Raw genomic sequence first — 14,504 nt, 5'->3', positions numbered from 1 at the left:
ATATGTCTGGTCTATGTTTGGTCACGAAAACAGACCCGGAGTGAAATGTCAAACTGGAGGAGGTGAAACGCTTCAGTGGACATCACAGTTGTAAAGAATAAAGTGCGGCTTGGAGCGTGTTTCTCTGACCGAACGCGACCTGAGCCTGATGAAAGAAGCTGAGTCTGTTTCTCCGTCCCTGACACACATGGCCATTGCTTGTTTTCTCAGATTACAGACATGTGCAGTGTAAAGAACAAGGGGAGGCCTCACCATTAGATGTACCTTCACCCTGTCCTGGGCTCTGATTCGCTGTAGTTCTCTCTGACTCTTCTATATTTGCCTGTTCGAAATATAGTCTGTGAAGCGACTCGTGTCTTTGAAGAGTTCACACTGTGTGATTGACGACTGTTGAATGAACTCCAATTAGTCTCAGATCTTTTGTTGGCGACTTCTAAAACTTGTTGGCGACTGGAAAATCTGGCTAATGATCGTGTTGTGCGAACTCGAAGTTAAAGTTGGTGAATTTCCACTGCAGGAGCTTCTCATTGGTGAACTTGAACCCTCTGATGTTTCCACTGAAAGAACGAGGGTCTACATTAAGTTATTTGGAGATAGTTTTACTCTGCTGCTGAAAACGAGATTTTACAACAATGAAGTCCAGAATTCGTTGAGATGTTTGCAGAGGACGACATTAGACACATGTACAAACAAAAGGCGTCTTTTGTGCTTCTGATGTGTCATGAGACTCGTTAAGTTGATCGCCTCAGGGTTTTGACTGTTTTTGTGGAGACATAAGTCACAAGGAGCCGCAGGAACTTTTACCCTCTTGAACTTGTGATGCAAAAAGCACCTATTGATTGAGCAGCTGAGTATTAAATTGAAGTAACAGCACAATCATGCTCCCCAGAGGTTGAGCTGCTTTCTCTGTCAGGTCAAGTTTTGTCCTCAAGAAGTTGCAGAGTTGATAAAATGACTCAGACAAAACTGAAACGTGGATAATTAGTTTGGATAACGCTCTTATCCAGAACGATGCTCAGCGACTGCTGGAGGCCTCCCTGTCTAACTCCGGGGCCCTGAAGTGGATTCATGTCTGTTGTGGGAACCGCACATCTGCATTTCCGGGCGCTGGACCGGCCCGGCAGCGTTCAGAGACGATGTTGGCCTTGCGTGCTTCCTCCGGCAACTCGGCAGTCGTCGTGTAAACATCGAATTGGATACACTGGTTACATCTGGATCAGCTGCTCTGGTGCCGTCTGTCGGTGTATTCTCATTGGTAGCTGCTAAGGGGGTCAGAGCAGGTCACCATCTGATGTTGTGGTTTGCTTCTCCCTCGCTGATGGTCGTACTGTGTCTTTCTTTCTTCTCGCCAAGAGTATGGAAAAGTCATCCTTCCCTCTCTCAGGAAATTCCTCTCTGTCCCAGGGGCGCGACGCACAGAGAGGGCGTGAAGGAGACGGAGCAGATCTGCTACAGAGGGACACTGCAGGCCACAGTTTCTCATTCAGTCGTTTCAGTTTGGGTTGTGAAAGTCTTATTATGACACTTTTCTCCCTATTGGTGCTTTCAACAACACAAGCTCTGACTCGGACCAGGACCGATTCTCACTGAAGAGAAGTATTGAGATGTTTTTCTTCTCTGATGTTCAGTGCATTGAAGATTCAAAGTGTCTAATTTGAGAAGGTCAAACCGTCGCGCTTGCTTGAAATACGACGAATCCATTATCAAAGCAGCTAATGGTGAATTAAAACTGTTAATTTTCCGTCAACCAATTGAATTGATTGATCAGCTCATAATGGCGGTGTTAGTTCTGCCTCGGTGCTGTAGATGTGGGTCTGTCCTGCACAGATAACCAGTCTCACCGACCGAGCCCACCAGCCCCGGCAGATTAACAACCTTATTCATATATGGATGGTAATAAAAATGGCCTAGTTTCAGTCGGGTTGAGATTAGATATTGGATTAAATTGTGTAGAAGCCGAACAGAATCAATTTATTTAAGCTGCGCAGCTCAGAGCACGAGAAGGTGAACGAGCAGCAAGTCAATAACTGATTACCGTTGTTTTAAGACATTTAAGGACATTTTAAGGTCACAGTGTTATTTTAAACACAAGCTGCCAAGGCCACGAAAGCAGTTGCACGTCTATATTACAAATGTTGGCTTGTATCCCCCCCCCACATGTGGCCGAATCGCTGGTTTTATGCAAAACGTTTCATCAATCATTATGAAAAATGCCTTCGATTCTGCCAAAAGTGCAGCACAGTACAAATGCCTGTTAAAGATATATCATAACTGGTAAAACACAATGTTTTATTTTGTAAACGCACCGGAATCAGATTCGGTTCTCGTTATCGGCGGATGTGCAAAGTCCAGGTATCAGAAGCAGGAAGATGATTAATGGTATCGCCACATATCTAAAAATCACCCATGAACCCACCTGGTTGTTGTCTGACCACTGGAAACGTTGGTCCCCACAAGTTACCCATAGAAACCAGTGGACTCCACAAGTGACACAAACAGAGAAGTGTGTGTGTGTGTGTGTGTGTGTGTGTGTGTGTGTGTGTGTGTGTGTGTGTGTGTGTGAGCGCTGCGATAACAATAAATGTTTTTCTGCTGTTTGTTGTTAAAACAGGGAACTGGCAGCTGAATGCAATGACTCAGCCTGTGTGTGTGTGTGTGTGTGTCCCTCCCCCACACACACACACACCAACACACACACACACACACACACACACACACACACACGCACAGTATTAATGGAGTATCCAGATGAGGTAACACTACTCCAGTTTCTCCTTAGTTAACTGCTCCGTAAACTAAACAGCACGGACTCTTGGACAAACAGCAAAACATAAAATGTCCTGATGGTTTCTTCATTTTTCCGTATTTGAATATTTTAGTGTATGTTTAGGAAATTTGGACTGAACAAAAATGTTTGTATGTCTATGGTATGTGCAGCAGGTAAACCCCTCAGGGGTCAGAGGTCAGGGATGCCATTAAGAAAAGCTGGTGCTGGTCTGAGGGACATTCCGCTCATGGCCCGGTGACGTGGTAACAGAACAAGGAATCCTGGGAAAACAAAGTCAAATTGATTCCATTCGTTGGCCCAGTTGTCGCTTTGACAAATTCCCTCAGCTGTTTACACACAAGTGGCAAAAAGATTCTCAAAGGAAGTCGATCCAAAGAGAAACAAGAGTTAAGGTTCAGGTATTCAAACAGAACGATTCAATCCCTAAACACAAACTTCTCAAAGCTGCTTACAGCTCAGGATCTGGTCAAAGAGACGATAACAGAGATTATAAAACTGACAAAATATCTAAAACATTTTTGATTTAACAACCTAATTTATTCTGCCTTTACCTATGAAAAGAGACGCCTTAGTATGGACACAGAGCTCCGTCTGTTACCGAATGTTCCCATCATCCCAGAGCTCAATTATTCAAAGCAATGTAACTTATTCAGTTTAATATATATATATATCTGACAAGCTGAATGTTGCTTCTAAATATAACAACATCACAGCTTTTCCTTTATTTTCATCCTTTTGTCCTTTTCGTGGTTTCGTTTGTCGGTGCAGATCTGCTTTCGGACAGGATCTTTTCGTAGTTTCCCTTCATCTCGGTCAGACGAACAAAACACCGTAGTTCAAATGGAGTTTTTCGAGCAGCAGCACTGTCTGTCCTCATCTCGGTCTCTCTCTAATTCCACACAGATGTGGAGTCTTTGTGGCTGCTGTTGCCGAGTTCCTGCACCGCTCGCCGTTCTTGGAAAATTTAATCTCATTTCTCCTTTTCTGTTTTTTTTTAATTCTGTTATTTTTCTCTGTCTTGTGTTTTTTTTTCTCTTTCTTCTCCGAGTTGTATCACCCCAGCCAAGCCACGCTTTCTCTCTCTCTCTCTCTCCCTCTTTCTCTCTTTGTCTTTCTCTATGTCCCTCGGCCCTCGTGGAGATCCAGGGGCAGGCTGTGCAGCTGGGAATCAGGACCTCCGTTTCTCAAACTGTGCTGAACGGAGGCCGACTCTGTTTAACTTGACTTTTAAAGTCTCTGTAAACACTCTGCTTCGGGAGTGGTGGAGGAATCATTCAAATACTTTGCTTAAGATTCAAATTCAGGCAAACTTTATGTTTAAAAACACACAGTACATCTTCTGAGCTGCATTCTGCTCTTCGTTCTTGCAGTCCATGTTGGGATATTCAAGTAATTGCCCCCTTCCCCACGTTGTTATTGCTTCATACCTTACAGATTGCAGACTGAAAAGAGAAGCATCAGACTGACGATGCATGGCCCTGCACTGTTTATACTCCAATCATGTAATGCTAACGTATCCATTGTGGATGTAATCAAGAAGTCATTAGTACCATATTAGGGCTGGGCACTGAAATCCTATCTCGTTCCTCCCAGACTGAATCACAACACAGATTTCGGTGCCTCGTTTCAATACCTGAGCCATGAACTGAAATAGTAAACATCACCGCACGTGCCTGGTGAACATTACATTCAACTCTGACGGCAACGCACTCTCTCCATGACTCTGGCAGCATCGTTAGCGTACAGTTAGCGACACACAACAACAAAATGCATTAAGCTAGATGGTCGAAAGTGAGGCTGCATTTCAAACCGACCCTAAACCATATGATGAAAAATGATTGGTTAATCTAAATAAGCTGTAAATCTCTGTCTCTGATTTTATTGGTTGCAAAGGTTCATGCATTACTACACAATATGATGTCACTTATCATATGATACAATTTGATGAGGAATCATTTTCTTATCATTCTGAGCTTTACAGTCTCTTTCTTACGTCCAGAGATATCTTGTAAAACTTCAATCTCTTAATTGAAGGGTGCTTGGAGGATGCTTACCTCCACTAAGGCTCACGCCAGATGTCACCATGTAAAAGTGAATTAAACAAACTTCCTGGATGTTAATCTGGATCAGCTCCAAAATGGAATGGCTTCTTTTTTTGGGTCATGCTCCGACCCTCCACAAAATGAACGAATGAAAACATCCTCGGCACAGGTAAATCGTTGATTTTACAAAATATGAATACATATTTTTGACAAACATTTAGAGAAAAGAGCCAAACAGATAATCCTCTAGTGGCATAATTACAGATGTAGCTGATGCAGTCGGCCGTTTGTCAGCCTGTTCGCTTCAACAGCAGTAAAAACCAGTCAGGCTGATTATACCCTGTGAGCTGGGCCACACGGCCTTTATTGTGTGTGTCGGTGACGTTTAAGGGAGATGGTGTTATTATAAAGTGTGTGTGTGTGTGTGTGTGTGAGGGTGAAACAAAGTGAGAGTGTGTTTGGGGTTTGTCGGTTTAGTCGCTCTGCGGCTTTGAAGACGTTGTGAGTCTGTGTATGTGTCCAGTGGCTCGCAGAAAGTGTTGATAGTGTAAAGCCTGTCAGTTTTCCATTGCTCAAACTAAGAGAGAAGAGTACAGGCGTTGAACCTGTGTGTGTGTGTGTGTGTGTGTGTGTTTGGATTATGTGTGTTACTGTTATGTCTTGGAGAACGTCTGGAACAGCTACTGTTTTTTTGTGCTGGCTCTTTCGTATGTGAAAACACACACGTGAAGCGGGTCCAGACCACAGCTACGTCCCGTACCCAGACAGCCCTGCAGTGGAGATGGAAAGTATGTGAGCTCTCGTTCTGTCTGCACACTTTCGTCTCAGCGTTTGGATGAAGTCTGATATTCTGCGGCTTTTTCTTGCACGACGACTGTGTCTGCTGCGACAGAGGTCACGGTTCAAACTGTATCTGCACCGTGGCCCCCCTGAGACGAAGACATGAGTGAACATAAAGTTTTATTTTGGGGAAACTGACTTACACAATATCGCCACAGGAGTAAGTGCGGTTGAGTTGTGACTGGGACGTCGCCAGCTCAAATCCTGCGTCTGGTTCGGAAAAATGTGTGGATGGAAAGTGAGTGGGGACTGCGCTCGCCTTCCTCAGCAACGACTGTGTAGGTGTCTCGAGGAAAACAGACGGACTTTAGCTGTTACACGTGTGTTTCTTCGTCCTGTAGTAAACTGGCCGAGCGCACACGGTCGATCGAGTGACTCCACATCCCGATACATCCACAAGCTTCTGTTTACAGAGTGCTCATTCTCTCTATAGCTGGTTTCAGATACGTAACAATTTGGGTACGGACATTTCCCAGAGTTTATCTTTCACATGTGAAGCAGCAGCAGAGAGAATGTCGAGGTCAGACTCGTTCACAGCAACAGGATAATGTCCGCAGCATTTAGGCGAGGGGGTGGAGCCTGGGTAGAACATGAAGGAGGCAGGACGTGACCCAAAATGCCGTCAAATGTGACGTGAAATCTCTTGTTTTTCTTTACAGCACATCGACAACAGCGTCGGCCCCAAAGCTCTTGGATCACGTCGTCTTTCCAAGTTGGTGTCTTCGTCTTCCTGTTACTTCTGTATCCCCACATGGGCTCTTTGGACATTCTGCAGTGTTTTGTAACTCAGGGAAAACTTCTGTAAAATGTCATTTGACTCGGACATTTGCCTCCTCAACTACAGACCAAGCTGCAGCACTAAGCAAAACACTGATTCACAAATCGCTCCCAGTGAGTTTGACGTAGAAATTCAAGTTGCTTTGGACAAAAACACGTCTGTAATATAACGGACCATAAATCTCTGCTGTGCAAGCTGTGATGTGCTTTTACCAGACGGGCCCATCAGCAGCTGGTTTAGTCAGATAAGCCTTCGATGAATCCAAATTCCTGCCAGGACAGATGAGGAGTGAAGTGTTGCACATGCTGTAAATGTCATCGTACACAAATAGACTGATTGCATTGGTGTGTGAAAGGCGTTCTCCACGTTTCTCAGGTGTGTCGGGTTGGTTTAAGTCTCCATGACGCTGAGGTGAATCCGGGCCTGGGGACGGGGACTTGTTAGAACTGGAGCCGGTCTGAGGGTTTTCAGCTGAGTCAGGTTCAGGTGCTCGTTCTCTGCTCTGTCATTAAACGATTAAACCAGTGTGTCTGAGCAGGTTCTGTCTCATCATGGCAATATGTCTATATCCGTCTGAACGGCTTGTGAAAGGGGATAAAAAGTGGACATGAACATGCACATGAATGCGTGCAGAGCAGAATCCAGTGATGTGCATGAGCAACACACCCACTTTAATTTGTTCACTTTTTCCCTGTTGCCCTCCCTTGTTGAGAAGGTTGTCGTAGGTTCCTGCCGCAGATGTTGTTCCTGGCAGGAGCCGCTTCAACCGAGGACGGACAGAAGTGGAAAGTTTTACCTTGTGAGGCTTTCAGCTCGGGTGCCACTGTGTGTGCAGGAGGAAAACCGCTCTCACAGCGCCGTCATGTGACACGAGCTAAAAATGGTGTGTTTGGAGGTTGTTGTTTTTGTTTTTTTTGGTGTCCAACCCTAGAATTTGTGAATCGGTGCATGTTCCAGTCGACTGCCTTCACGAGAGTGTGACGTGTTTTCCAAGGGAACTAATGAGCATGTGAAAGACGTGCTGGTGGGAGGATTTTGTTATGTTCGTACAGTCACTCAGTATTTTCTCTGGAGGAGTTGATTGTGTGAACGGAAATGTCCGAGTGAGACGCAAACTACAGACTTAATCCTTCTGACCTCCTGGTTTAAACTCTGTAGAAATGTGGGTTAGAAGTCGATGTGTGAACATAGCAGGGGATTCCTAGCTGGATGAGCGAGTGGGGGGGGGTTGATGACGCCTATTTTCTCAGCCTACTGCAGTTCACAGCAAGATGGACAGTGACAATGATCTTTTCAACGCAAATTCAGTATCTGTCTATTTGCAACACTTCCTGTTCCTTCCGTTTCTGTTGACTGGTCCTGGTATTTAGTTGAGTACATCGACCTACTTTTATTCAAGGAAATACAGTAGATACTCCAGAAACCTGCAGCTGACACGCTCCCTGTGTGAGCCACAGATCAGCGACGCGGCCGTCACGCCCTGCACACGCTCCCAGTGAGGCCCAGGCGCTGATCAGCTGTTTTCACACATGAAATTGTGGAAAATTGTGTCACTCTCCGTAGTTTTATCAGTCTTTCAGATACGAAGAATGCAGCTGATGTTCTCTGACCTGATACAGTTTCACAATGAACCAAAGTTCTCACACTGAAATATAGAAATTTACAACAGACACGTCTATAAAGTCCGACTGGTTGAAAACAACATCATTTGGTATTTCACACAGAAATGACGACTGTGTTTATTTAGAGCAGGGAAGTGAGATCTGGCCACAAGCTGCGGACACGTGGAGACGCTTTCTAACGTCTGTCGTGCTCAGAGGAGTCCACCTGTGATCGGATCACTGCAGGTGCAGGTTAACACCGGGTGTGAACCGGGCCACTGTCACTAACACGCCAGTAACCAAAGGTTTCTCCGTGTACGTCAGTTTGAGTCTTTGTGGGTCGATCAGATCCACAGCGTCCCGCTTCGCCTTCGGTGCTCTTGTGTGCAGTGAAGACCCGGATGCTGTCCAACTGTCCTCGTCTTTCCTGCTCTTCGTCCTCCTCTTCCTCCTGTTAGCAGTATTTCAACCCAGTCGCTCCGTGTCCTTGTTCTGAGTGTGTGTGTGTGTGTGTGTGTGTGTGTGTGTGTGTGTGTGTGTGTGTGTGTGTGTGTGTGTGTGTGTGTGTGTGTGTGTGTAAGCAGTAAGGCAGGGTGCTGTGATTCTTCCTGACAGATCTGCAGTGCGACCGACTCCACTGCAGCAGCACTCGACCTGCGTGCGCTTGCAGGAGTGTGCATGTGTGTGCGTGCGCCTCCTTCAATGCTGGTGTTCTGATTGGTGATTATGAGGAAACCTCTTAACACCACACGTCTTGGTCTGGAAGGGTTTTGGGTTTTGCTGCGTTCTCACTTAAAGACTCTGCAGGGAAACGTGTTCACGATCAGCAGCCGTCAGGTTTCAGAGCAGATTCTCACTGAGGTGGTGATAACATAGTATTTTCTGGATTTATGCTCTAGACCGGCAGAAAGTGATTAAGGAAAAAAGAAATAAATTCATAGAGCCCGACTAAGCAATCAAAAACCCCTGAAGATATACATTTTTTTTAATGTAGACAGTACAGGTGGGCGATATGACTTCAAATCAATATTTCAAACATTTACCGTGATTTCGTTAAATGAACAATTATTTAACGTACAGAAGGAACATAGCAGAAACCCGACAGTTCATGAATTCTCAACATCAACATCGGCAACAACATATAAAACTCTGCATGTCCTCGAGCTCAGGGGGCAGCAAATACAAATTCTGAATTTATTGTCGTTGTTAAGTCATTTGAATCACAACACTGTGGTTCAGGTCTTTTTTTTTTTATTCTATTTTCCCTGCCCTCCAGTGCTGGCAGCTTGTGGCCCATCTGAATAAAAGAAAGAAAAAAGCCGGCTGCAGATTTAACCCGAGGGCGGAGTCAGAGGACGCATGCAGTAATGTGACCTGACGGCCGGCCTTGTCTCGGCTGGATCGTGGGTTTGTGTGTTGAGCTGGTTACCAGGCAGACCAGAAGATGCATTTATGTCTTGCAGCTCAGCAGCAGAGTCCGACAGAGGTGAGGGTTTGAATCCCGCTGGAAAAACATCTGCCATCTTGCATTACGCTGAAGTATCTTCAAGCAGTTTACGGCCCTGAAAATAAACTGTGGAGTAAATGGCAGTAAATCCAAAACGTCAACCTGTCTGTGTCCTTCAGCTGCTGCAGACTAAACTGTCGAGGGACAAGCTGCTTTAAATGGGTGCCATGGAGGGGGGGGGGCTGTCTCTGTGACATAATGCATTCCCTAAACAGTTAACCTAATTCCAACTGTGACATTAACACCAAGACTTAATCTTCAAACGGTTCGTTAAGAGAACCAGCTGAAATGTCCCCACTACAATAGTTTAAAACTGACACACACACACAAACACACACACGCACGCACACACACACACACACACACACACACACACACACACACACACACACACACACACACACACACACACACACACACACACATCCTCCTCCAGGCTGAAGTGACCTCATATTTCCAGTTACGTGATGTTCAGGGAACAGTCGAGCACCAGACTACAGAGTGGCCAGTTCAAACTTACACTTACAGATGTGGTGTGAATATTTAAGAATGTTTTTTAACTAAAGGATCAAGTTGGACACGCGTGAACAAAGATGGACGACACGTCTCCACCTCCTCCCGTTGTACAAAAATGAAGCTAAATCATCTTGGGTACATTCGGGTGTCGCCATCTTGAGCTGTTGACGTCATCCTGGGTCTGTGGAGATCAGGTGATATCGTCAGGCTCCTTCAGGTTCAGGTGTGGACCACATGAAATAAACAGATTCAGAGATTTACAATTAATGCAATGTATTTATTTACAAAGCTACCGGAGCATTTAAAAGGTGTTATGATGTTACAGGAGGTAACCAGAAGACCGGGAGTTCGATCCCCAGCTCCTGAACCCCAAACTACCACCGGACATCTGCACCAGCAGTGTGTCAGTGATGTGTAATAGGAAGAGTTGTGCTGAATGTTTGTGTGAATACGAGCTGTAAAGTGCTAAAAGCTCAATATAAATACATTTAACATTTTAGATGCAGTTTACTACAGAGTTTTTACTTTACGCTCCTTTATTTCCACTGTCAGTTAATCTGCCAATTATATTTAAAGTATAGGAATAAAGGGACAATTCAATCTGAAATAAAATCTAAATACACTGAGACCTGAGTGGAGCTGAATGTCCTCTGCATGTCTGTGCGTACCTCAGGATTGTTTCCCAGAATTATTAAGAACTACACTCGAAGTGAAGTAACAATACCCTCATTGTTCCAATTAAATGTTTCCCTGTTTGCAACTTATTCTGGTCATTTATTGTGGAAACTGTAATCATGACATTATCGACGCCATCAGCTGCCCAGCCCCTTAAAATCTGATTTCCAAAGCTCGTTATGAGTGAAATAATCGAGAGGTAAAGCCATTGTTTCCAGTGTGAGGACTTGGTTTTAAAGCCGGTGTGTTGGCGGGCTGCCTGGTTTCATAATAGCCTTTAATGCCTGTTAGGCAACGCAGGAGTCATCAATTTGTTGGGAGGGAGAAACAGAGCTTAAAGCATTACACAACCTCCAAACATATTAATATTCACCAGGCGAAACACCCCGGAGCTCAGATTCAACTTTACAAGATAAGAAAACTTTTCAAAACCAGGTTATATATAAGAAATGTTAAAAATAGGAGCCAAATGAACATGTGAAACTCATCTGAGGACATTCACCACGAGAGGTTCGCTGCCTCAGCAGTAAACAGATCAGAGCTGCAATAATCAGTCGCTTTAAATTCATCGATGATTTGAGCTTAAAATCCTTAAAGTTCTCAGGTTACAGATTCTTCAAAATGAGGATTTTCTGTAACTTTCTGTTCTTTTTTGAATGATTGTAAACTGGATCCTGTCTGTGTTGGTTTCACTGTGTGAAAAACAAGACAAGACACTGGACCAGAGCCACTGATCGATCATTTAATCTGAAATGAAAATGCTTGGCAGATCGATCGATAATGGAAATAAAACTGATCCACCAGGATTAAGAAGAACAAATCAAAACTTGAACCGACACAAGCTGCATTTAACATCAGTCTGAACTGATGTTTATCATATTTACGAACTGTGTTTCCAAATTAACGTGAGTTATGATTTTGGGCCGACTGAAAGGATTCCTGTTATATCCTCATTAAGCTTTAGGAAATTATTGCTCATCCATGTGTTTATTGCTGAAAGACATTAAGTCTTAGCTTGTACAGTGAGAATAATAAAGGTCCAAGGCAGCTACCCTGTGGAACCCCCAAAACGTCTGTTTGTCAGACACGTGATCTCCAACGCTGACATAGAACTTCCTCTCGTTAAAGTACGTTTTCGAACCAGGACAATAACCGACTTCTCAAGACCATTGATAAGTTTGTTGTGGTCAATCGTATCAATATCAACGCTCAGGTCCTGGAGGATTAGGAACGAATCCTTGATTTCATCAGAGTTTAGTGTGAGGTCACTGATTAGTGTACAAAGAGATTATGATTGATTCATAATTGAAGACATTCAGCAAACCAGTCCTGAGTGTTCACACTGGGCAGGCGCTCAAACATGAGCTGTTGTGAAACTGTTATTGGCAAATTCTTCTCAATACTTCTCCTGTTGCCACACAGCGACATGAGGAACCATTTTAAATGACACATCGGTTTGTAATTCCTGGACAGAGATGGAACTGTTAAGTTGTGTAAATGAAATACAGCAGAACAGAAAGAGGGGCAGTTTTTTTCTGCTGTTGTCAGCTTGTTGCACTGAAGTTCCCCCATTCATCCACCCATCCATCCATCATTCTTCCATCCATCTATCCATCCATCCATCCATCATTCATCCCTCCATCTATCTAATCATCTATCCATCCATCCATCCACCCATCCATCCATCATTCTTCCATCCATCTATCCATCCATCCATCAATCCATCCCTCCATCTATCTAATCATCTATCCATCCATCCACTCATCCACTCATCCATCTATTTGTCATAGCATGTGCTGTTATTCTTTGTAAGCATCATATAAGCTACTGGGGGTCTATAGATTTCTTTTGGGATCAATAAAGTGTTGATCGATTGATTGATTGACAGTAAACGTCTGTGGCTCAGTAGCTTCAGCTCCATCAGGCTTCTACCTGTTACAGTTACAGTTAATGTGTAAAATAATCGTGGATGGTTGCTGGTTTGAATCCCCAGAGTCCTGCAGACGCTCCGATGTACACATGAGCAGAGAACTGTGTGTGTGTGTGTGTCTCAACAACAGCGTTCTTGTTGTTTCAGCCAACAGTTACTGATCATATGAGAGCTGCTAATGATCTTATGCAAGCTGGGATTGGAGCGCGTGTGTGTGTGTGTTTGTGGATAAAGTGTAACGTTCCTCTGTGCATGTGATGCGTTGACATTTTTGTGCGTTCGCGCTGCATGATAAGCCTGTGGAAGGAGGACACACACACACACACACGCACACACACGCCCACACATCCATGTGACAGATCAAGTCGACGTTTCACTCGGACTCACACATTTTAACGGTCACACAAACACACACACACACTTTCTTCAGCATATTGGGCAAGAGGGAGAGCGGGTGACCACAGCAGTGTATTTAGATGCTGTGGCCTGTCAGTTATTTTTAGGTGGCTCACGTCCAGCCTGCACAGCATGACGGAAACACACACTAGTGCCACCTGCTGACTGTGCAGTTGGTGTGTAGGCAGCTGCCAGGCGTGTGTGTGTGTGTGTGTGTGTGTGTGTGTGTGTGTGTGTGTGTGTGTGTGTGTGTGTGTGTTGGGAGTTTCTGGAAGATGTATTTTATCACACTGGATCGAGCGAGGCACAGTTTCCTCCTCATCTCTGGATACCAACAATCACTGAATGTTTAACAGTCAGACTCTGTGTGGGTTCTACATTCTGTCGTCAGGCAGGAGGAGCACGACTCTGCTTCTCCCGTCGTCCACAGGAAACACGATCTCACGTATGATAACACAGTTTCTCCCGTGTGTGTCTCTGCAGGGGGATTGAACTCTGTGCTGTGTTGGAGCTGGACTGAGTTAACAGACCAAAGGTAAACAACATTAATTTCATATCACACCGTCACATGTGGGAGGTTCCGTTCTGGGAAGGGTTGGATTTTCCATCGGTCGAAAAACTCACCAACACCTACTAACATCTGGCTATTGTATCTGCAAAGGGAATGGACCCAATCACTCTGGGGTCAAATTACTCTTTATTTAAAATTTTAAAGCCTTGCCAATGTACAAGTCAGTGCAAGGAATGCATCCAAGGTACGATTTGTAATTCAGCATCTCATCTCCCTGAAGTATCTTATCTCATCAGTACGGTTTTGCTCACAAATGTCACAGATAATAGGTCAGTAGGGACGTCAGAGCTAGATTTCAACTTTAATTTCCACAGTCATATTCACTATATGGACAGAAAGTATGTGGACGATGTTCCAAAAGGGTGGTGGCGACCGTCTCCTGTTGCAACATGACAACGCTCCTTTGCACAAAGCCAGAATCCATAAAGAAATAGTTTCAGTTTGGTGCACGACAAGTTAACGGAACCTGCATCTCAGCCTCATCTTACACCTTCGCCCTCATCGCCCACCGTCGACGGCCAAACTCACAAACGCCTCCGTGGCAGAATCTGGTGGAAAAACCTTCCCGGAGAAGAGGAGGCTGTTACAGGAGCAGATTAACGTGGTTATGGAACGAGATGCTCGACAATTACACAAAGTACGGGCATAATGCTCTAACATCAGATTGCATTGGATAGAATTAATCCCGTTGTTACGTCTGGTGTCGCTACTGTTACCACTACACCCTCGGTTAGCGCTGCCCGTACTCCCAGAGCCTTTCTCCGGCTTCCTGTGTCTGTTCTTGGCTGTAATCTTATTTGAACTGGTCTCTGGCGTCTGGAAACGTTACTGCTGACATCTGGTTCAGACATATTGTGAAC

General features: G+C 44.7%; 1 protein-coding gene across 1 annotated transcript in view; it reads left to right on the top strand.

Moving 5' to 3' along the window:
- LOC118119756 (ras-associated and pleckstrin homology domains-containing protein 1) overlaps positions 1-14,504 on the top strand; it is a 47,734-nt gene that overhangs the window by 2,924 nt on the left and 30,306 nt on the right. Inside the window, 1 exon segment of the mRNA XM_047342528.1 lies at positions 13,557-13,608. The gene's annotated coding sequence lies outside the window, so the exon portion shown is untranslated.

Source organism: Hippoglossus stenolepis, chromosome 13, assembly GCF_022539355.2.
Source record: "Hippoglossus stenolepis isolate QCI-W04-F060 chromosome 13, HSTE1.2, whole genome shotgun sequence".
NCBI classification, from domain to species: Eukaryota; Metazoa; Chordata; class Actinopteri; order Pleuronectiformes; family Pleuronectidae; genus Hippoglossus; species Hippoglossus stenolepis.
The sequence above is the reverse complement of the archived record's forward strand: the minus strand, read 5'-3'. Positions and strand labels throughout refer to the sequence as shown.